Raw genomic sequence first — 25,075 nt, 5'->3', positions numbered from 1 at the left:
TATTAGAATCCAGTAGCTGGTGAATCCTGTTTTCCTGCTTCCTGTTGCCATGAGAGCAGGCCTACATTAATTATAATGTGTTGCTCTGACAAGCTAATAGTGTAAAAATCAAGGTTATTGATCATTTTTAATTTAGTGAATTAAACTTTGCTGCTTACAGGGATTTTCCCCTTAACTTTTATTGATGCTGGTTCTTTTACTGTTAGACCTGTGTCTTGCCGGAACAGAGCGCCCTGCTGATTTTCATAAAGAAGCATGATTGACATTGGCCTGACTGCACTTGGGAATAAGACTTGATACAGGTAGGACATGTCTCAGTTTCGTGAAGTACTTTTAATGATTTTTAATCTGCAATACCAACTCTTATATTAGATGCATGGGGTCATGATCAATCCTGTAATTCTGGTTTAAAGTAGGTTTTGGCTTGATGAGCATCAACATTTCCTTTCTTATTGTCTCTCTTTTTTTTTGGTTTCTTTTTTGAGGTCAAGGTCAATCTTTAAAGTGTGTTTTTTTCTGATTAGGAAATAATATATATTAATTGTGGAAAATCCCACTATAATCCTACTTTCTAATGATAACCACTATTGAACATTTGAGCATATTTCTTTTTTAATCTGTGCACGTGTGTGCATGTGTGTGCATTTTATCACAGCTGAACTCCTAATACATACATACACAATTTTGCATTCTTTCCCAATTAATGCAGATAATAAATTCCCCATCATTAAAAACTCTCCATGAGCATAATTTTAATGGCTATATAATATTTCATAGTATGTATATGCCATAAGTTACTAACCATTCCCTAGTGTTAGGCATTTAAATCCTTTCCTGTTTTATGAATAATGTTTCCTGCTATGCTTTAGTGCATCTATATTTGTCCAGATTTATGATCATTTCATTTAGATTGATTCCTTGAAGTGAAATTAATAGGTCAAAAAATATGGCCACTTTAAAGTTGCTTGATAAATAACACTTGCCAAGTTATTTACCAGAGTGCATTTCCACTCGCGCCAACAGTGGGTGGGAGCCTAGGACTCATTGCCCCCAGGAGGCACTGAGTGCTGGCACAGCTAATTTGATAAGCAAAAGCTAAAGATGCTGTTTCAATGTACATTTCTTTGATTATCAGTAAAGTTAAACATTTTTTTAAATCTACATATTAACTTCTTTATTCCTTTAAAAAAAACTCTCTATCCTTTTCCTATTGAAGTCTGGTATATTCTTTACAACTTAAAAGAGATCTTTATATACTAAGGATACTGACCCTTTTTCCATTTTATTTGTTGAAAACAGTTTCCTAATTAGTTGTTGGTGCTTATATCTTTATAATTTTTTTGATGTTTACATGTGTTGAATTCACTAATCTTTATTTAGCATTTTAATTTACTATGTAATTTACAATACATCATTTATGATGTAAAGCTATACTAATTTACTATTTTTGATTTTTTAATTGTCAGTTATATCTTCTGTGTGTGAATGTGATTTCTGCCACCATTTTAAAAAGTCTTTTCCCCTTCGATTAAAAAAGAAGGTCTTCTCTCACACAGAAGGAAGTTAAATATATTTAACTGTATGTTTTTTTCTAGTTCTTCTAATGGAATTTTACAACTTCAACTCTGTAATTTATTTGGCATTTAGCTTGGATAATATTTTGAGATAGAAAAACTAACTTGATTTCCCCCCAATAGATAATCAGTTGACCCAGCAGTATTTTTGTTAAATAAGCCATTATATTACTGCAGAGTTTTGTCATTAACTTCATCATGTGCTTATGTTTTATATAACCTGAGAGTCTGTTTCTATGTTCTTTTGTTTTATTAATCTGTTTTTTATTTATCTTAGAATTATACTCTTAACTACCGTAGCTTTGTAATAGGTTTTATTATTTGAAAAGTTGTGATTCTCCTTTTTGTAATTATATAGAATTTATTTTAACCTTTTTATTTTTTAAAATAAATTGTAGCATCATCTTGCCAAATTCTTTATTTGACCTCTATTCCCCTTAACCTCTCCCTTCCAACCCTAAAGCAAAAACGAATTAAAATAATAACTAAAAGGAAATATAAATAGCTCTGGGGTTTTTGTTGGAATTGTGTAAAACTAACAAAATGATTTAGGCAGAACCGAACTCTTTTAGTGCCTATCTAGAAAGGTACTTCCCTTTTAAACAAAAGCTTCTTAGTTTTTGTTGGATTAGAGTTGGTCATGAGGTGTCCCTGTTTGAGCCCCCAAAATGTTCCAAGGCAGAACCGTGTGACCTATAGCCTGCAAATGGCTAAATGTGGCAAAAGGCTGCCAGCGAATGCCCTCAAGCTAGAATGGTTTTTTACACTTTGAAAGGCTTGTAAAATGAACCAAAGAAGAATATGAGACAGAAAGCTGAAAATATTTACTGTCTGGCTCTTTATAGATAAGGTTGGCTGGGGGCATCACACAGCAAAACACTGGCAAGCAAGCTGAAGGCATTTGGAGTTCACATGTTAATTATGAGAGTCATGGCTTCCCTTTACTTGCTCCTTCTTCAGCACACTGTTGGAAGGGTTTATGTTTGTTTAATGTATTTAAGGTAATCTGATGTGTGGATGTCAGTGAATGTCGACAGGTTCTGTTTCTTCCACCATTTCAAAATGTTTTTTAAAAAGTACCTTGAGTGTGTGTTGTGAAACTTAAAAAAAAAAAAAATTTCTTTTTGAAGGATCATGTAATCATGAGACAACATCTTGTTTTAATGACCTGTCCCCACAGTAGGGCTGGCAAGGTCAGCAGCTGCCCATGCACAAACAGGAGGGTGTCCAGCAGTGTCCCTGGATCTGCCCCAGGCTCTAACCCCACCAGTGGTGCTGTTTCATAGATATCTTATCCAGAGAAAGGCCTCTTGTTAATTTGATGTGATCTACTTTATAATCCCATTAACTCCCATCTGTTATGACTGGAAAGAGCTGGCTCCTCCAGGACTGGACACAGAGTGTGGGTCTGGCAGGCTCAGGTGAGCTCAGGTGAGGAGGGAACTGAGCAGAGGCTCGGATATCCTAAGATCTAGGGAGGAGACATGGGGAAGAGAGATGATTGGAAGAGACAGACAGGGTCTATAGTTTACTGTTACTGGTAAGAAGGGTAGGTTTTATATCCTGGGAGACCTGAAAACGCCGAGGACCAAGGGACTTAGGAGAGATGAGCCAGAAAAATGAATCTGCCTCTGTGCCAGATGCTTTTGTTGTTGCTGTAAGAAGGGCAGGGAGGACCAAGGGAGGCCTTGTTTCAAGTTCAAACAGCCTGAGTCTCACCCATGGATCCAAACTCTAATAAGGTTTTAGTAGAGCTTCTCTCCTGTGTCTTGGAAAATATGATTGTTCAGAGTTTGAATTTAGCCTTTTGGCTATTCTGAAAGGAAAACAACCAAAGTTTAAGTCTTCTGCTCCTGCGTTTACCTTCTGAAATATAGAAGGTGTTTGCTGGCGGTTTCATAATCTCTTTTTGTTTTTTTTTCCAAGTGTAAGGCCCTGCAGAGTTTGGTTAATAGAATTTACAGCAGGCAAGTCAGGCAAAGACCAGATTTCATGGAAAAGCTTCTAAAGCGAAGTTGTTGGAAATTTAAATTAGATTTGAGTGTGACAGATCGACTACTGAGAAATGGTATAGTGCCTCACTGTTAAATTCTACAGGAATCTGCCTTGAATTAATAGTGTTGTTTTTCTGATGGAGCGGGTACTGATTTTGAGTTTTGAATCCAAGTTTATACATTTTCCAGATGTAATCATTTTACCCAAGTAAATGGAAATATGACTGTATCAGGGACTCAAAACCATTACATTGAGAATGTCTTTAGCAGCAGTTTAGTGACCAGTCAAGAATATTCTAAATTGAACTCTGAGGAGTCTTGGGAAAATTTCCTGCTCATGAAAAGTATGATTTAAAGGAGAAAACAATAAAATTGAAAACATTAGATCGATATCACTCACTCACTCACTCACTCACTCACTCACTCACTCACATATTTCATGTAGTGAGCTGGATACCTGACAATTGCTGTAGGGTGCAATGTGAGATTTTAATGCTAATAAGCAATTTGTTCATTAGAATATCCTTGATGAACATCAGAGATCTTTCATGTGTGTGTCTCTGTCCTTTCCAGCAGGTGACTTGAACACTTGGACTTCTTATGAACAGGCAGGATGGTTCAGTGAGTCCTGTGTGTGGGCTGAGTTGGGGTCTTGGGAGTCTCCTAGCTGTGTGCTATAATAGTTTGGATCCTTCCCAGGGCAGGACTTCATTCCTTTCCAAGTCACTAGAATATATCCATACACATTCCGGAAGAATTGTATCTAAACTCCCTCAGAAAGGAGTTTCTAGGAGATTTGTAAAGGTGTATTTATTTCTTGGGGCTGTAGAGCCTAGTGTCTATCCCGTTCATCACTTTACATTCAGCTCCCAGCATGGGCCTTGCACATTGTAGATACTCAGTAAATATTTGTTGAGGGAATAAATTGACTATAAATTAAATGTTTTGAGATTGCAATCCTAGTTCTCATGTTTAACCACTCTACAGTGATAGTAATGGGAGCTGACTTGGGTAAAATGATTGATTGGTGATTGTACAAGACATTGTATTGAGAGCTTCCTCTATTATTTTATGTGGTCATCACAGCAAGAAGCACAAAGAGTGTGTTAGTCAGGGTATAGCAGATTATGCTTTGGTCACAACCCTGCAGTTTCAGTCCTTTCACTCAGTGGAGCCAAGTCCACTGTAGTGGTGATCCAGGCTGCTTCTATATCAGCATGACTCTCTTATCTTAAGCCAAGGCTGGATAAGAGTGGGGCTGCATTATCATGCATGGGCTTTTCATTGTGCAGATCTGGAAGCCCTATGCCATACATTTGTTCACATTTCACTGGTCAGAACTGGTCACATGACACCATCCAACTGTGCAGGGGTACTGAGAAGTACCATCTTCTGCATGCAGGGAAGGAGAGGAAAACCAGATGTTGATATACAGTGATCATAGCTATCATCAGTCTATTATACAAATATCCCCATTTTACAGATGATAACACTGAGGACCAGAGAAGATAGGTTACTTGTCTAAAGTTACACAGCTGGAATATGGCAGAGCAAGGTATTTAGGTGTATTTGTTTTCAAAGCCCATATCCCTTTTTTAAATTAAGTTTTAAATTTTAATTTCAGTATAGCTTACAGTGTTATATTAGTTTCAGGTATATGATATATTGATTCAGCAATTCTACACATTACTCATTGCTCATCATGGTAGATGTATTCTTTAATCCCATCATCTCTTTCCCCCATCCCCCAATCCACCTCCCCCCTGGTAACTATCAGTGTGTTCTCTAGAGTTCAGAGTCTATTTCTTGGTTTGTCTCTCTCTCTTTCTTTTCCTTTACTCATTTGTTTTGTTTCTTAAATTCCACATATGAGTGAAATCATATGATGTCATATGGTATTATCTTTCTCTGACTTATTTTGCTTAGCATTATATCCTGTAGATCCATCTATGTTGTTGTAAATGGGAAGATTTCATCCTTTTTGATAGCTCAATAATAGTCCATTATGTGTGTGTGTGTGTGTGTGTGTGTGTGTGTGTGTGTGTGTGTATCCCACATCTTCATTATCCACTCATCTATTGTTGGATACTTCGATTGCTTCCATAATTTCACTATTGTATATAATGCTGCAATAAATGTAGGGGTGCATGTATCCTTTTGAATTAGTGTCTTTGTATTTTGGGAGTAAATACCCAGTAGTGCAATTACTGGATTGTAGGGTAGTTCTGTTTTTATCTTTTTGAGGAACCTCCATGCTGTTTTCCACAGTGGCTGCAGCAGTTTGCATTCCCACCAACAGTGCATAAGAGTTCCTTTTTCTCTACATTCTTGACAACATTGTTGTTTCTTGTGTTTTTGATTTTAGCCATTCTGACAGGTGTGAAGTGATAGCTCATTATAGTTTTGATTTGCATTTCCCTGAGAGTGGTGTTGAGCATCTTTCAAAGCCATGCCCTTAACCACCATGCAATACTACCTTTCTTAAAGAAATTTTCTTCTAAAGGAAACTTGACCTTAGTGAGGAGCATAATAAAAGTATTGGATTTGGGGTTTGGGTACCTGGTTTATAGAACTGAGTCCATCACTGACTTTCTTTTATGTGTAGCTAAGCCACTTCTCTGGGTTGATTTCCTCACGTGGGAATAATAATTATTAGGCTGGTGTTATAAAGTAATGTATATAATAGCACCTGCAGAGACATAAGGTACTATGTAAAGACATGATGGTATTACTACTGACACCCGCTTTATGCATTGGTCTTAGCAGGTTTTTCACATGTAAGGAGCCTCGAGATTCTTATAAGAAAACCAGTAAACCCCTTAAATAATCTCGGTACATTTAGGTGAATATACTGTATCTACAATATAAAATTAAACTTCATTGGGATCATCTTTTCAGACATTTCATTACACTGAAATGATGCTAGGTTTCAACTAAACTTATTAGCTCTCACCTTCTAACCACCCTTCCCCCCCCCCAAAAAAAAAAATAACCACCCTTCCCTCATCTTTTTATTATATAAGTTTTCAAAAACTGTTCTTTTAAAAGTGAGTATCCCAAAGAGCATCTGTAGATGGGTATGTCACTGTAAATTCAGGAAACTCTTCTGTATTTTGCCATCCATTTATGGGGAACATGGGGTGGCTCAAGTCAGAACAGGTGCATGCTGTTTGTGGCCCGAGTAGGAAAAGTAACCCTCTTCCTTTGTAGTTGTGGGAGAAGTGGGAAACTTTTTTGTCAAATATGTTAAATCATTGGCACCAGCTCCCTGTCCCCAAAAACTTGGTGTGATGATGTTGTTCTCAATATTTGTCTTCTATTTTGAGTATCTCCCAAACTTGATGTTCTATAAAGCCTGTCTCCTCCCCAGCTGCTCCTGGCAGATCTCCGGAATGTGTGGCCCCATTGGGGGTACTTGGAACCTTGCATTGCTTTAGATATGATATAATAGACTTTTACAATCCTTTGAGTTCTTGGCAGTGGTTAATAGTGCAATGAGTAGTCAGACTAGAAAAGAAAAAGTTTTCTGTGGAAATTTGGGAGCCCAATTTCCATTAATTAACAAAAATACCCAGCATATTTTTCTCAGACCCCATCTCATAGACATGTTTATCCCTCATTGTTTAAAGATAACCCTCCTTAACCAAGGGCAAGCATGGTATGCCTTTCCCCTCCTCTCCCATTTAGACATAAAGCCTGTTATTGTTGATTGTCTTGTAGTTGGTTCTCTTGAAAACGAAATTTTCTTTAAGTAGAACATTTTCATTATAGGATAACAGGCCTCTTTAATTTTGTACTTTTAGAATGGCTAGGAAAACATTTACACTTACTCCCAATTTTCTCTTTTCAGAGTCCTGGACAGACAGGGAGGATTCATTAAGACTAGATCATGATGACACATCTCTTTATTGGTGAGCCATAAAAGTTCAGAGAAAGAACACAGAAAGTAGGTACTTATAGTATTAAAAGCCTTCAGCAAATTATGTATGTGGTGGTTTTAACTGACCTTGGAAGTTACATAAGTCTTTGTATAAGCTTTTGTATCAGAATACAGTCTATAAAAACAATGGTAATCTATTGAATTTACAAAATAGCTTCCCAGACTCCTGGTTCAGCTCTTTCATAGTGGTGAGCAGTGAATTGACACTGTGTCTCATTTTGAGGAAGGAACCATTTGGTGGTACCTCCTTTCTATTCCTGCTCTTTTCAGTTTACTTATGTAAATGCTTCTTGCAGAGATCTCCTAAAACTGTTTAAATCCCCAGGTGGGTCAGTCTTCTGTGCATTTATTAAAAAGATTTTATTTATTTATTCATGAGAGAGAGAGAGAGGCAGAGATACAGGCAGACAGAGAAGCAGGCTGCATGCAAGGAGCCTGATGTGGGACTTGAACCTGGGAATCCAGGATCACACATTGAGCCAAAGGCAGGCACTCAACCGCTGAGCCACCCAGACGTCCCTCTTCTGTGCGTTTAGATTCCATTCAATTGTAATGTATTTCAAGTGCCCAGTCCCTCCTTTATTCTTTTTTTTTTATTGTTCCCTTTTCAGTTCTTCCAGTTTCTTTAAGCTTACTTCGGAATACATTTTTAAGGCTTCTGAGAGCCATAATTATTTAGAACAATGAGCCAAGTGAGATTAAAGATTTTATAGGGCAGAAAGAAAAAGGATGAGTCCAGGATTAGGTTGAGCTCAGAGCTGAGTAGGCATTGCTGGCTGTGGCTGCCACTCCTGGCAGCCTCATGACCATATCTTCCCTTCAGGTTTTCCTTGTCTCTCATTCTGGGCTTTGCCTTCTGTCGTAGGGGACACAGGTAGGATAGAAGCTGGTCAGAGTAGGCCTATCAGGAGCTGATGTCTGAGTTGAGACCTGGAGGATGAGGAATGACAGGAAGGACTTTCAGGCAGTGAGGGTGTTTGGCACATGCTAGGAGCTGGGAAGCTATAAATCCCACTTAGTGCCTGACAGTTGAGGCTGGTTGTACCACTCACCACTAAGCTCCATCCACTGCCTCTTTTGGCCTCCCTGAAGCTGACACTTCCCTTTGTCCTTTGGCTTTAGCGAAGCCACTATCTCTTTCAACCTGAGATTTAGCTCAGTTAACCTTGAAGGAAGCTGTTTGACTGGTTCCTCCAGCCAACATCAATTTAATGCCTGCAAGAGGCACAAGTTCTGGTATAGAAGTTAAAAAATAACAGAAAACTGGTCAGGTTAATTTAGAGTAGACTCTTAAATAGTCATGGGTAGCAGAATATGCCATGCCAGAGTGTGCCTTTTTGGAATTTTTATTATTTTGAATTAAAGTGACTTGAGAAACAGCCATTGTAGGAAGGATACCCTAACCCTTCTTTGTACCTCTGCAGGCAGAAAGTAAATCTCTCACGTGAAAGGTACCCTCCCTGTACCAGGAGAGCATCCTCATCACCAGAGACAGGGAATTTCAGGCTGGGAAGGTTGTATTAAGAGAACTTGTTACTTCTTCACTAACTTACCACCCCAGGCTCAAGCCCATTTGTCTGGTCAGATTTATTGCTTCCTTGTCAAAAAGATGTGAAAACTGCCTGGTTTGGTCACTTCTTTGAGCATCATATCTTTGGGGTTCTTATACGTACAAAATTAAATTTGGATTTCTCCTGTTAATCTGTTTTATATCAACGGAATTATTCAAGCAGCCAAAGAACCTAGAAGGGAAGAAGAGAAAAGATTCCCCCCTTCTTCAGTGGGTATTAATTCTTAAGCTGCAATTTTCTGCCTCAGATGTAAATGATACTCAGAAGTCTTGCAACAGCAGTGACAAACTGATTCCTAGTCATTTGCCCTCCCTCCTTATTACCTTTTAAAAACTTTAGGTTCAGTTTTACAATTGGATTGGCCCTGAAAGGAAGCTGCTTACTACATATGCTACATTAGACTTAATTTGCAGAGAATAATATTAACAGTACCTGTAGGCTTAGTTTCCCATGTATGCATGTGACCACATAACCATTGTGCCAACATTAAGTTTTAAATGCTTTCATTTTAAATATCAGCCTTTGGGGGAATAATCAAGACCTAACAGAAGGGAAAATTAGGCTTATGACATTATCATACAAAAAAAAAGAGAACATTATCATAAAGTGGAAAGAAAACAGTAAAATAAAAATCTTACCAACTGCAGAGGGTGAATAAAAAAGAATGATGGCAGTTATTACTAAATACTAAAATCAACAACTCTAACTTGAGAAAATTAAGGTTTTTCATGGAAAAGAAAGGAGGGGGATTGGTTGCATATCAACTAGAAAAGAGCCTTTAAGGCAGAGCAATTTCCTTAGACATTGTAATGAGAATAGATGACACAAGTAAGTCATTGCTTTATGTAATGAGCGATACATCTGAAACCATTGTCTCAAGGGTTCTGATTAGCCTAGGAGAGCATCCATATGCAAATGGTAGGAAATGATGCATTACATAATCAAGGTAAAAAACGTCACAAAATCTCTGAGATGCCTCTCGCGCTATTCATGTTAAGTAGACACTTCTAGAAGGGTGTTATAAAGCTCTCTCCAAGGTTGGAGAAGGCACTATTGTCTATGCGTATGTGGCACCAGTGAACCTCCACTACTGTGAAGGCTAATTTTGGCCGGATGGTGGTGTTTAGATGCAAAAAATATAATAAACCAATTGTGGGACCTGTCAATACGTTTCAGAGACGAAGACGCGTAGAAAAAAAAAAAGATAAGCCCTTCTTTTAAAGTGAACTCAGCTATGCCAGAGTGGTGCTGATTCAGGAGTATTATTTTCTCTGGCGTTCTGGCATCTCTTATATTATCATTTCTCGGAATTCTAAGGAAACTTGAGAAATTGTGTGAGAAGCCTTCTAAAAAGCTAGAGAGGAACAGTGTTCTAAAAAGATGAAAAGGAAGGCCGCCTCACAGCTGTTCCCCGCGGCCTGTCCCTTCATGAAGGGACCGCCGTGGCCGTGGAGGCAATGCTGTCCCAGGTGCTGGGTGCCACTCCAGACAAGGAACGTGCACCAGGGAAGCCCCAGGCCCGGGTCTCGAACATGCCATGGCCTCCACACATGTTGCTCCAACGAATCTCCGCGTCCCCCACCTCAGCTCCTGGTAACCACCACTCTACTCTGTTTTCTTTGAGTTCAGTGAGTGTGTCCTTGGAGAAGACAGGACAGCTATTTCCTCCCTCCCTGTCCTGTTCCTCCTGTCCTGCCCTGACGGCCACTTCCAGGCACAGGCCGTGTGGGGAACCAGGAAACAAACATGTACTATATATTATCAAAAGCAAAGGAGCACAGCAACTTAATTGAAACACAATTATTTAGATATTTTTGGTACTTAAAACACCTAAAACTTCCAGGGAGGGAGTTCTGACCCCATCGATACCTGATGACCACTACTGAGTGTGAGGCATTCTCATTTATATATGACGCCTGTCTTAGTCAACTCTGGCTACCATAGCAAAATATCACAGACTGGGAGGCTTATTCAACAATTTATTTCTAACAGTTCTGGAGGCTGGAAATCCAAGTGCCAGCGTGATGGGTTTCTGGTGAGGGCTTTCTTCCTGTTATGTCCACTGCCACCTTCTTGCTCTGTCCTCACGTGGTGGAGAGAAAGAGAGTGGGGGATGAGTGCTCTGGAGTCTCTTCACATAAGTGCACTAATTTCATCATGAGGGCCCCACCTTCGTGACCTCATCTAATCCTAATTACCTTCCAAAGCCCCTGTCTCCAAATACATTACTTCAGGAGTTAGAGCTTCAAGATACGAATTTTGAGTGAATGCAATTCAATCCATACCAACAGCTTTTCAACCAAAGCTATTTTATATGCTTAAAAATAACAAAATATATTTTTAGGATTAATAAATATGATATATCCCTGGTACATTTTAATTTTAAGGGGAAATTATTATTAATTTCCCAGCTTATTTTGTGTTTATTAAGTATCAAACACACAAAAAACAAACTCACAAGTCCTTGGAGGTCCTCCCTTGGCTCGCCCATAGACCACTAGGCAGTATCTCTGGAGCCCATGCCCTTGCTAAAGGGATTGTGGGGACATGTAGCAGAGCACCAACTCTGGGTCTGGACAGGATTCTGGCTCCTGGGGAGGCGGTAGTGCATCAAGGCTGGGCCCCAGTCCTAGAGAAGCTCTGAATGCTGTGACACTTTGTCCAGACCACAGGGTTGGAACTCCTATCTAGCTCCAGAACCCATTTTTCAAACAGTGTATGTGTTAGTTTTCTTTTTCCCATAGTTAATTTTACTCTTCTTTCCTCCCAGCTTTATTGAGATCTAATTGAAATATAACTTTGTGTACGTTTAAGGTAAACAACATGTTGATTTGATACATCTTCTGTATTTTGAAACCATTTCAGCCATAGCATTAGCAACCACTTCCTTCTCATCACATAATTATCATTCCTTTTTGGTGTTGAGGATATTTTAATGTTCTCTTTTAAATCCAGTCTTAATGAGAAATAATTGACATATATTATTGTGTAAGTTTAAGGTGTACCGCATGGTGGCTTTACCTAACGTATTGTGAAATAATTACCACACTAGGTTCAGCTAATGTCTATCGTCGCATGTAGATACAATAAAAAGCAAAGAGAAAAGAAAAAAAAAACTTCTCCTTGTGATGAGAACTCTTGGGATGTATAATCTTAACAACTTTCCTGTATGTTATACAGTGGTGCTTATGGCTGGACCTCCAGCCCTCCTCCCCAACCCTCTGCCTCTGGTGACCGTATATCTCATCTCTTTCTGCAAGCTTGGTTTTTGTTAGTTATTTTAGATTCCACATGTAGATGAGATCATAGAGGGTTTGTCTTTTTCTATCTGACTTTTGTCACTTAGCATAGTGCCTTCAAGATCCATTCACATTGTCACAAATGGTAGGATTTCCTTATTTTTTTTATGGCTGAATAATAGTGTATGTGTGTATTATGTGTGTATACATATATATGAGGTTATCTAAGACCTACTTTTCAGCACCTGGGTGGCTCAGTGGTTGAGCATCTGCATTCAGCTCAGGTCATGATCCTGGGGTCCTGGGATCGAGTCCCACATCAGGCTCCCCTTGGGAAGCCTGCTTCTCCCTCTGCCCATGTCTCTGCCTCTCTCTGTGTCTCTCATGAATAAATAAATTAAATCTTAAAAAAAAATCTCTTTGCAACATTTAAGTATATGGTACAGTATTAATAGCTATAATCACTATGCTGTGCATTCGATCCCCAGAACTTGTTAATCTTTTATAACTAGAAGTTTGTACCCTTTGACTAATGATTCTCTACTTCCCCCACCTCAACTCCTGGTAACCACCACTCTACTCTTTGTTTTCTTTGAGTACAGATTTTTTAGGTGATATCATTCAGTATTTGTCTTTCTCTGTCTGACTTATGTCACTGAGCACAATGTCCTCAAGGTCTAGCCAAGGTGTTGCAAATGGCAGGATTTCTCTCTTTCTCATGGCTGAGTAATATTCCACTATGTATGTACACCATGTCTTTTTTTTCTTCCAAGATTTTATTTAAAATCAAGTTACCTAACATATAGTGTAGTATTGGTTCTGGAGTAGAATTTAGTGACTCATTACTTTTATATAACACCCAGTGCTCGTCATATCATTTGCCCTCCTTAATGCCCATCACCCATCTAGCCCATCCTCCCACCCATCTCCCTCCATCAACCCTCAGTTCTCTAGAGTTAAAAGTTTCTCATGGTTTGCCTCCCTCTCTGTTTTTATCTTATTTTTTCTTTCCCTTCCTCTATGTTCCTCTGTTTAGTTTCTTAAATTCCACATTGAGAGTATACCAAATCTTCTTTATCCATTCATCTGTTGACTGACACTTAGGTTGTTTCCTCTTGGCTATTGAGAGTAAGGCTGCAGTGAAAATGTGAGTGCAGATATCTCTACAAGATCCTGATTTCAATTCCTTTGGATATATGCCCAGAAGTGGGATTGCTGGATCATATATGGTAGTTCTATTTTTATTTTTTTTTGAGAAACTTCTATACTGTTTTTGTATGGTGGCTATACCTCTTGCATTTTAACTTGCACTAGGGTTCCTTTTTGTCCACAAGCCCACCAACTCTTGTTATTTCTTGTCTTTTTGATGATAGTCATGTTAACAAGTGTGAGGTGATATCTCATTATAGTTTGATGTGCATTTCCCTGATGATTATCCATGTTGAACACCTTTTCATATACCTGTTGGTCATCTTTTCCAACTTTTAAAATTTTATTTTTTAACTGAAGTATAATTAAAATACAGTGTTATATTAGGTTCAGGTGTATATTGGTTGAATATTCAGGTTGAATATATTCAGGTTGAATATATTGATTCAACAATTCTATACATTACTGAGTGCTCACCATGAAAAGTGTAGTCACCATACAATGTTATTATAATATTATTGACCATATTCCCTATGCTGTACTTTTTGTCTCCATGATTTATTTTATAACTGGAAGTTTGTACATATTAATTCCATTTATCTATTTCACTCATCTGGCAATCATCAGTTAGTTCTCTTTATTTAAGAGTCTGTATATAATACTCCCACATTTTCTGTTGGCCAATTGGATGTCTTCTTTGGAAAACTGTCTGTTGAGCTCCTCTGCCCACTTAAAAAAGTGGATTGTTTTTTTGTTATTGAGTTGTATAAGTTCTGTATATTAAGTCCTTATCAGGTGTATGATTTGTGAATATTTTCCCCCATGTGGTAGGTTGCCTTTTCATTTCATTGATGATTCCTTTGATACGCAGAAGCTTTTTAGTTTGATGTAATCCCACTTATTTATTTTTGCTTTTGTCACTGGTGCTTTTGGTGTCATAACCAGGAAATTGCTTCCATGACAAATATCAAGGAGCTTTTTCTTCTCTGTTTTCATTTAGGAGTTTTATGGTTTGGGTCTTAAATTTAAGTCCTTAGTCTATTTCAGATTCTTTTTATGCATAGTGTAAGATAGGGATCTAATTTCATTCTTCTGCATGTGGTTATTCAGTTTTCCCAGTACCATCTATGAAGAGACTATCCTTTCTTCCAATGAGTATTTATATTTCCCTTGGTAAATATTAATTGATTGTTTATGTGTTGATTTATTTCTGAGCTCTCTATTCTGTTCTGTTGGTCTATTTTTATGTCAGTACCATACTGTTTGATGGCTATAGCCATAAAAATATAATTTGAAATCAAGAAGTGTGATGGTTCCCGCTTAGTTCTTTCTCAGGATTTCTTTGATTATTTGGAGTTTTTTGCTACATACAAATTTTAGGCTATTTTTTTGATTTCTTTGAAAAATGCCTTTGGACTTTTGATAAGGATTGCATTGAACCTTTAGATGGCTTTGGTAATAGGGGACATATTAACAGTACTAATTCTTTCTATCCATGAACATGGGATATCTTTCAATTTATGCCTTCTTCAGTTTCTTTCAGCAAAGTCTTATAGTTCTGTGTTACAGATCATTCACTTCCTTGGTTAAATTTATTCCTAAGTATTTTATTGTTTTTGATACTATTGTCAATGGGATTGTTTTTCTTTCTTTCTTTTTCAGATATTTTGTGGTTAGTATATAAAAATGCAACTATTTTCTATATGTTGATTTTGTATCCTTCACTTTACTGAATTCACTTGGTAGTTTTAGCAATATTTTGATGGAGTCTTTAGGATTTTCTATAAGATCATGTCATCTGTAAACAAAGACAGTTTTACTTCTTCATTTCCCATTTGGGTGACTTTTATTTCTTTTCCTTGCCTGAATGCTCTGGCTATGACTTCCAGGACTGTGTTAAATAGGAGTACTGAGAGTGGGCACCTTTTTCTTATTCCTGATCTCAGAGGAAAAGCTTTCAGCCTTTTACCATTGAGTATGATGCTGGCTATGGGCTTGTCATATATGGCCTTTTATTGTATTAATGTGTGTTCTTTCTATACCCAATTTTTCAAGGTGTTTTCTTTTTTATCATAAAAGGGTGTTGTATTCTGTCCAATGCTTTTTCTGCATCTATTGAGATGATCATATGGTTTTTATCTTTTGTTCTATTTCTGTCATGTATCACATTGATTTGTGTGTGTTGAACCACCCTGGCATCCCAGAGATATGATCATGGTGTGTATTAGTTTTCTAAGGCTACCACAACAAATTACCACAGACTGAGTGGCTTAAAACAGCAGAAATATATTGTCTCACAAATCTGCAGATTAGAAGTTTGAAAGGTATTAACACTACCATACTTCCTCCACAACCTGTAAATGAATGCTATTCTTTCCTGCTACCCAGCTTCTAGTGGTAGCTGTTGATTTTGTAGCTTCATCTCTGTAATCTCTTTTTCTGTCATCACATTTTTTCCACTGTGTGTTCACGTCATCTTCTTATAAGGACTCCAGCTGTATTGGATTAGGGACCCACCCTACTCCAATATGACCTTATTGAATCTGTAAAGACCCTATTTCTAAATAAGGTCACATTCTGAGGCTTTCAGCTTAGGATTTCAACATATTTTTTGGGGGGAACACAATTCAACCCATATCAGAGTGCTAGAAAATTTTCCAGTTTTGATGTGGATGGGAGTAGTACGTTTATCAAGTTGTAGGTTGAAAAAGGAAAGGAATGGATTACAAAAAAAATCGTCCAGTTACTTGTATATTTAAACATCTGCAATTTGCTTGTCCAGGAGACTCCACAACATGATTAGTAAGAGTATTTGGCTCAGCTGGAGAAGACACCTTCACTATAGTAATGATAATCAAGTATATCATTTGAGCCAGATGTCCCTCCTGGAAAATTTTAAGAAGTTATGCTATATTTCACTTTTACTAGCTCCCCAAGTCCCCTTTAAAGATTTCAGTAGAATGCATAGTTACTTTGCTTATTAGGTTGATAGCAAAACAACGGGGAGAATTTTCTTAATAGTACTGGGGTGTGCGTGTTTCAGCTTTTGCTTGAATTTACACTAGAGGATGTTTCCATATAAAATATGAGGATACCCAGTGTGAATTATGGTACATAGCCAGTTGTAAGTAACAGAAGTATTTGATTGTATACTCCAAAATGCAGGGATAAAAACACAAAAAAGGTAGTCTAAATGTTATGCTTATTCCTGACAGATGCTTTTTTGATACTTTTCTTAAATGCTTTGCCATTCGGTTTGGAAAAATTTTCAGACATCCTTGCCAGCTAATTATGGACTATTTCCAAGGCTTTGAGGAGTTGCTATAAACAACAGGTCCAGGATTGAGGAGAAAGCACTTGTTTCATGTGGTTATATCTTGTTTGTTAAGAATGGGAACATAAAACGGGCCATTTAAAATTTTTAGATACTTGCTAATATTTTTCAAGGTAGTTGTGTTATGTGACTTTTGATTATGTTATGTTTCCTCAACAGAAGTGCGTAAGTAAAATTCACGTGTTTGCAAAAATTATGATACTGACTTATTTTTCTTCAAGAATTTTGTTTTGTACTTTATTGCCTGAATCTTTATAAAGTTAATGAACACCAAAACCATTATATAAACATGCAGGTGTGAAATGGTGCTTTGAAATAAATATAGTAAGAAAGTATCACTTTTTGGAAGTTCAAGCCATAGCAGGTGTAATAGTAGACAGTAGAGACTTTCTGCTCATTATTCTGTTGCTCCAGTTTCCATAAAAGTGTTGGAACATCTGGATAAGCTATAGAAGAAGAAGAAACCCAGACCTCCTTCCCTCCCCTATCCATGACTTTTAGTGGCTTAGAAATGGAACAAAACAATTTAAGAGTGTATAATGTTTATTTAAATATGAGAAGAACTTTGTGAAACAAAGCCAAATTCAGCTATGTCAAAACAAATGCTTTTATGTGGTTAGTCATCAATTAAAGACAATTATTTTCCCTATGTTTCCCTCTTGCCTTTGAAGGTACAAATTTTGCTTTGGCTTTTTCAAGCTCAAGTACCAAGTAATATGAACCCTGCCTTTAGCAATAGGGATTAATTGTTTTAAAGAATTTTTTTTTTCTCCTAACAGATACTTCTTGTTTGATTGGAATTTCTGAGAATGACAGTTGTGGGCTGAATAATGGCTGATTATTATGTATTTTATTAGGACTTGCTTTTTAGGGATCCCTGGGTGGCCCAGTGGTTTGGCGCCTGCCTTTGGCCCAGGGCGCGATCCTGGAGACCCGGGATCGAATCCCACGTCGGGCTCCCGGTGCATGGAGCCTGCTTCTCCCTCTGCCTGTGTCTCTGCCTCTCTCTCTCTCTCTCTCTCTCTCTCTGTGACTATCATAAATAAATAAAAATTTTTAAAAAAAGGACTTGCTTTTTACTTTAGAGAGCTGATCAGTATGCTTTAAAAAATATACATGTTGGGTTATAACAATGGTGAGACATCACTGCATACATATTAAAATGGGTGAAATCTAAAACTGTGACAATACCAAATGCTGGTGAGGACACGAGCAATAAGAACTGCCATTCATTACTGCTGGAAATGCAAAATGGTGCAGCCATTCAGAAGGCAATTTGCAGTGTCTTGAAAGCTAAACATTGAATTCTCACCATATGATCCAGCAATCATGTTATGATTGTTCCTAAATGAGTTGAAAACTATGTCCACACGAAAACCTGCACATAAATATTTGTGGCACTTTTATTCATAATTGCCAAAATTGGAAGGAACCAAAATGTCTTTCAGTAGTGAAAGGATAAGTAATCTGGTTGGAAAGCCAGTGATCGCCATCAGGCCGCTAACTGGCTGGATGGGAAGAGCCCTCCAGGGGCATTGCTCTATGTGGCTTGCATTGGGCTATTGCGGTTCCTTTTTGAAATCTCCAGGAGGTTGCACTTATCAGCTCCCCAAGCCTCTTTCCATGCCTGACTTCTTGGGCAGCTCAACTTCTCATCTATAAAATGGGAGTCATCACACACTCTTTCTTTAGTTTCTTCTAATTCAATGTACCATACCCCACAGGGATGTTGTAAGGAGAATGATGGTGAGAAATATAGCTTAACTTCCTAGAGAAAACTGAGTTACTTTTTTAAAAAAGATTTTATTTATTTATTCATGAGAGACACACTCACATAGAGGCAGAGACAGAGGCAGAGGGAAAAGCAGGCTCCCTGCATGGAGCCCAACGTGGGACTTGATCCCAGGACCCTAGGATCGCTACCTGAGCTAAAGGCAGATGCTCAACCACTGAGCCACCAAGGCATCCCAGAAAACTGAGTTCCTTAAAAGAAGATAATAATAGAGATGAGTGGGGATGGAGCTGATGTAGAATCAAGTTAGTAGCATTTTGAGGGATAGATATTTTTACAGCTGGAAGGTGGTATACTTGATTACTTGATCCAGTTTTAGGGCAGCAGTCAGGGAACTCTCAAAGCTTGATTAGCATTGTGTGTAATATAGTGGAAAGATCTGGCTGGCGAAGCTGGAGACACCCAGGTTTGTCCCTCTCTGAGCAGCTGATGAGTCTTCTGTGGGACTCAGCCTCTCTGACCCTCAGTTTGTGCTTCTATGAAATGGGAATGACCACACCTGCTTTAATAATTAGTTCATTTAATAAATGAAAACAGCTAAAATGTGCAAAGTGCCCTTCATGGGCCTGGCACTGGGTAGGCTGCTCTGTCTGCCAGGTTTAATATTTAGTGGAATGAACTGCCAGTTTCATCCTATCCTTCTTGAAGGTCTCCGAAGAAACAGTCAGCTGCCCTCTAATCTGCCCTACTTTTATCCCTCTTCAAATGGTCAGGAAAACATTTTTTAATATCAAATTAAATCTTCTTGTTTTTCAGTTTAACTCTCCTTTCCTTTGTCTTATATCCTCCGGACATTCTCTCCCAAGTCTTTATAAAGCTGGTGATTAAACTACCTTCCTGACTTCCTCTAGATTAAGTAACTTCAATTACTCTGACCTATTCTAATAGGAGCTGTTTACTATTTCTTTGAAAATGTTTCTTCCCTTGCTCCAGGTTCTCCTCAGTCTTTTAGAAATACACTATCAGGGGGCACCTGGGTGACTCAGTGGTTGAGCGTCTTGCCTTTGGCTCAGGGCATGATCCTGGGACCCGGGACAGAGTCCTGCATCGTGCACCCTACAGAAAGCCTGCTTCGCCCTCTGCCTGTGTCTCTGCTTCTCTCTCTGTGTCTCTCATGAATAAATAAATATAGTCTTGAAAAAAAAATACACTATCAAAACAGCTAGGGGACTGACGTCCAGGGAGGTGCCAGGAATACCCCTTTTCTGAAGCCTTGGATGTCTTGTTCATTTCATTTTGTCTTTTGGCGTTCTTTTTCTTTTCCTCTATATCATTGCTTCCCATTCTGACTTTTTCTTTGTCCTGCTTTCCTTTTTCTTAAAAAGCATTGCCTATTGGCTAACATTGACATCACTGAAAGTGGAATTCCTGAGTTTGAGTCCCACCTCTGTTACTCACCCACTGTGTCCTTGCCCAGATTACTTCACTTTTCTGAAACTCAGTTTTCTCCTCTGTAAAATGGGATGAATGAAGTATCCACTGCAAAGATTTAAGTATAAAATATTCATATAAATATATAAAGTTCTCAGGACAGTATGGCTACCCAGAGTACTCAGTGAATATCAACTATTTTTAAACCTAGTTTGAAAGCAGTTAGGCTTACAAGATGTTGAAAAACTGGTACAGAGAGTTTCCATGTACCCTTCCCCCAGATTCATACAATGATATCTTCCATAATTAAGATACTTTATCACAAGTGGAAAATTGCCATTGATGTAACACTATAAACTGAATGATAGACCTTATTCAGATTCACCAGTTTTGTTTTGCTTTTTTAAAATATGTTCATGTGTACTGTGTATCATTCTACGAAACTTTATTGCATGTCTATATTCATGGAACCTCTACGTCAGGATACAGCATTGGTCCATTTCCACAAAGGCTATCTCTTTAGAGTCACACCTCTAGTCCTGGCAACCACTGATTTGTTCTCCATCACCTTTTTGAAAATGTCATACAAGTGGAATCATACCTTTTGAGACTGGTCTTTTTCACTCAATATAATGAATGACCTTGAGATCCATCCAAGATGTTCCTGTATCGGCTGTTGTTCCTTTTTATCACCAATTAGTATTCCATTGCTTGGGGGTACCACAGTTTGTTTTCCTGTTTACTCCTTAAAGGACATTTGGGGTGTTGTCAAACTTTTGGCTATTACAAATAAAGCTGCTATAAAAAATCATGCATTGTTGGGTGGGCATATTTTCATTTCTCAAAGGATAAATACCTGAAAGTGTGATTGCTGAGTCATTATTAAGTATATGTTTAACTTTTATAAAACTGTCAAAACTGTTTTACATTCCTACCGGCAATGTGTAAGAGGTTTAGTTTCTTCAGCATCCTTGCCAGAAGTTGCAATTATCACTTTTTTTTTATGTTTGCCATTCTAATAGACGTGAAATGGTTTCTCACTGGGGCTTTAATTTGATTTTCTCTAATGGTAATGATATTGAACATCTCATGAACTCAACTGCCTTCCATATATTCTATTTTGAAGGTCTGTTCAAGTCTCTGCCCATTTTTAAAATTCTTTTTTTTTACTATTGAGTTTAAAAAGTCTTTTCATCCATATTATATTTAGAATATAAGTCATTTGTCAGATATGCAATTTGTAGATATTTTATTCCTTTTTGTAGTCTGTCTTTCCATCTTCATAGGATCCTTTACAGAGGAAAGTGTTTTAATTTATTGATTTTTTTCTTTTATTTTTCATGCTTTTGGTGTTATGTCTAAGATTTCTTTGCCTAACTCTAAATCATGAAGATTTTCCCCTGTGGTTTTTCCTAAAAGTTTACTATATTTTTACATTTAGACCTGGGATCCATTTTTATTTGACTTTTGTTTAAGCTGTTCAGCTTAGATTGCAATTCTTCCTCATTTTTTTTTTTTTTTTGCATATAAACAGCCAATTGTCCCAATACCATTGTTGAAAACACTCTCCTTTTCTCCATTCAGTTGCTTTTGTGTTGGCCATACTTATGTAGAGCTCTTTCTGACTACTTAAATCTGTTCTGTTGATCTATGTGTCTGTTTCTCTGCCAATATCATACTGTCTTGATTATCGTGGTTATCTAGTAAGTCTTACAATTGGGTATTGTAATTCTTCTAACTTTATTCATCTCTTTCAAAATTGTTTTGTTTTGTTTTCAGCTATTTTAGTTTTGTTGTCTTTCCATGTAAATTTTAGAGGAAGTATATCTGTATCTACAATAGCCTTGCTGGAATTAGGTATTATTTTAAATTACTTATTATTACTTTCTTGTTCTGCATTTGTTTTATTGTCTCACTTTCAGTTTTCATGTTATTGTAGAGCCAAAGGGGTCTTTAAGAGATTATTTAGCCTGATTCCAACATTTTTCAGTGGAGAAAATGTAATCTTTGGAATAGATTCAGTGAGGTAAGTGACTTCCTAAGTCACTCAGGAGGTTAATTGGTCTAGGACTAGTGTCCATGCCTCTGACTCCTGGGTCTGTAGGATTTTCAACTTGCCACAGGGCTCCTCTCTTCTACCTACTGAATCTTTTCCATACATTTTCTCTTTTCCATACATTTTCTACTTTCTTGAAAGGATTATTTTAGAATGTCACTTTGTATTTCAGATATAAAAAGATCAATAGTATAAAATCCCTTTGGAAACTTTAAAAAAATGCAGGTTCCTGTATGCTGGAGATTCTTATTAGTGAGTGTGGTGGGGGCTCTGAAAAGGCATCTCTAGTAACTGTGATGCAAGTGGGCTGTGGCCCACAGTAAGAGCAACTAGAGCCCATTGGGAAGCATGGGCCTTGGAGTCATTGATCAGGGTTTTTAACTCCTCACTAAATATTTAAATGTATGCTTCAGTTTCTTTAGTTATGAAGTGGAGATATGATGTCTGGCTCCTAGTGATTTTGTTTAAGCACATTATGTGCAAAGTTCATAAGCACTAAACTTGGCACCCAAATCAGTGGATGCTACTTCCTTTATTTCTTTCCTCTTTAATAGGTTGTGAGGCTTGTTATATATTTGAGGCAAAGACTGTGTTATGTGTTCAATAAACTATTTCACTTTCCTCCTGATTGCTCAGAGGACCATCCTTGTCAGTGAGGTAGAGTCATGTGACTAATTCTGGCCAATGGAAATTTCACACACAACTTGTGTGTCGCTTGCAGGCTGTGATGGTAAGGGTTTGACTTGACCTCCCTATGTGCTCTGCTTCTGCTGGCTGCAAGATACTTGAATGACACTGAGGCAGGAAATGGTAGCAGCCTGATTCCCTGAGTTACTGTTTGGGAGAATGTACTTTCATTAACTACGGTAGATGATGACTCAAAAGGAGCTCAACCTTTGTGTGATTAATATACTGTTGGGTTTTTAAAAACTTAGAATTATCTTTTGAATATTATGTTTGTTATAATATTCTAAATACTTTGTGATTTATGTAAGCTATAGGAAATATATTGTAAAGCATGCAAGCAATTTAGTAGGAGGCTCTGGCATAAGGAGATCTTCATTTGTGGTGAATAAAAAACTTTTTTCAAACCAGAATATTTTTGTAGGTTTTTTGTATTTGTGGTCTTATGTAAGTTTTATGTATAGATGTAATTCTCAAGCATCAGAATGCAGGTCCTTATCCAGGTGAAAGTTGAGATAATAGTCCTTTTACTATAAGGGCCATCAGGAGCCAGAGCAGCAGAAGTTATGGAATGTCAGTGTGTGTACACCACTGAGGAGGTGGTCCAAGTAGTCTAGGTGAGGGGTGGGCATTTTACCACTGGGAGACTAATGCTGGGCACTGACTGGAAGGAAAGACAAAGGGTCTTTAGCACATAATTGACCCCACACCATCTCTCACTGTAAAATAGAAGATTCTTGTGTTCTATGGGATGGCTGCCCAAGGCCCAGATCTGAAATATTTAACCATTTGCCTCCAAGGACCTCCTAGACCTAGGATCAGGTTTTAGGCACAGGCTCAATATATGGTTTCTAATAAAAATGACATCACTGAGGGAAACAGATACTTTACCACTTTCAGGGAATGGATCAAAAGACCCTTCTTGACTTAGAGGTTTTCTCTCTAGAAGGATTTATATTTTTATTATCTTTCAGTTCTAAGTTTTCCTTCATGAATTATTTAAAAGTTTATTGGTTAGTATCCAAATACCTGGGGAGTTTTCAGTTCTTTTTGTTATTGATTTCTGGTTCAATTTTATTATAATTAGTGAACCCACTCTATGCCATTTCAGTCTTTAGAGACATTTGTTGAGACATGCTTTCTCTCCCAGCATGTAGTCAATTGTAAACATTCTATTTACTCCTGGAAATGATGCATATTCTGCAGATGTTAAGTGTAGTGTTCAAGAGTGTTAATAGTATGGTTTAATTTAAAAAATGTGTCAGACTAACTTTGTGCTGCATATAATAGACACGTCTTAAATTAAGGATATGAGAAAGTTGATTGAAAAATTTTCTAAAAAAAAAAAAGAAAGAAAAATTTTCTCCTCTCTACTGTATTAGCTCTTGAGAGAGATGTGTTAAAATGTCTCACTCTGATTATGGAATACTGTTTATGATTATTTCTCCCTTCAGTTCCTTCACTTTGTGCTTTCTGGTTTTGAGGCCGTATTATCACATGCATACAAACTACAGAATTGTTATTAGTCTGATGACAATGGTTGGTCCCTTAAAGTCTACTTTGATTAATATAGCTCTTCTAGCTTTTTTTGAGTTAGTGTTTGCATGCTGACTTTTTAATCCTATAACTGTCAAATACTCTATGTTTAAAATATGTCTCTTAAAAGGAGCATAGTTAAATTTCATTGTGTATCTGGTTTGTTAATCTTTGTATTTTAATTTGAGGATTTAGTCTGTTTACCTTTAACGAACTCTACTCAGGTTTCAATTCTACCATCTTACTATTTGGTTTCTGTTTTCCCCACATATTCATTTTTCACTCCTTTCTTGCCTTGAGTTTTAATGAAATATTTTTTACTTTTCCATTGTCCCCCATCTTTTCTATTGGCTTGTTAATTATCCTTTTATGTTCTTTTGGAGAAGGTACAGCATTCATATTTGACTCATTTAGGCTAATACAAATTAATACTTTTACCACTTCTTGGACAATACAAGGACCTTAGAATGCCTTAATTCTATTTATATTCCTCCTAGATTTATGTGCTATTCTTTTCATGTAATTTGAATAACTCCAAGAGCATAAGATAGTAGTAAAATATAATAAAATTAATGAGAAGTGATGAACCTTGAATATTTAATATCTTTTAAAAAATTTAAATATAATCTATGTAATTATAAGTTCATATAATTTATTTTTATTAATGATTGTTTAACAACAGAATTGCTTGTAAAATACTTGAAATATTTTTATTAATGATTGTTTAACAACAGAATTGCTTGTAAAATACTTGAAAATGTAGTAATTATCTCTTGTGAGCCAATATGAGCTGGCTCAATTACACCATTGACTGAGGTCATTTCTTAGAATGGGA

At 37.3% G+C, this 25,075-nt stretch overlaps 1 protein-coding gene across 27 annotated transcripts in view; it reads left to right on the top strand.

Annotated features, from left to right (window-relative positions):
- The window catches only part of CSGALNACT1 (chondroitin sulfate N-acetylgalactosaminyltransferase 1), a 323,911-nt gene that overhangs the window by 109,521 nt on the left and 189,315 nt on the right, over window positions 1-25,075 (top strand). For 13 of the 27 annotated variants that reach the window (XM_072763356.1, XM_072763323.1, XM_072763320.1 and 10 more), the window contains one exon: window positions 207-302. The exons of 3 other annotated variants lie outside the window; for them this stretch is intronic. The gene's annotated coding sequence lies outside the window, so the exon portion shown is untranslated. Of the gene's footprint in view, window positions 1-206; window positions 303-7,418; window positions 7,515-25,075 lie in introns of all 27 variants that reach the window. 11 more of the 27 variants (XM_072763343.1, XM_072763327.1, XM_072763347.1 and 8 more) reach the window with 2 other exon arrangements.

This window comes from Vulpes vulpes, chromosome 7 (genome assembly GCF_048418805.1).
Source record: "Vulpes vulpes isolate BD-2025 chromosome 7, VulVul3, whole genome shotgun sequence".
NCBI lineage: Eukaryota > Metazoa > Chordata > Mammalia > Carnivora > Canidae > Vulpes > Vulpes vulpes.
This window is presented reverse-complemented; position numbering and strand designations above follow the sequence as displayed.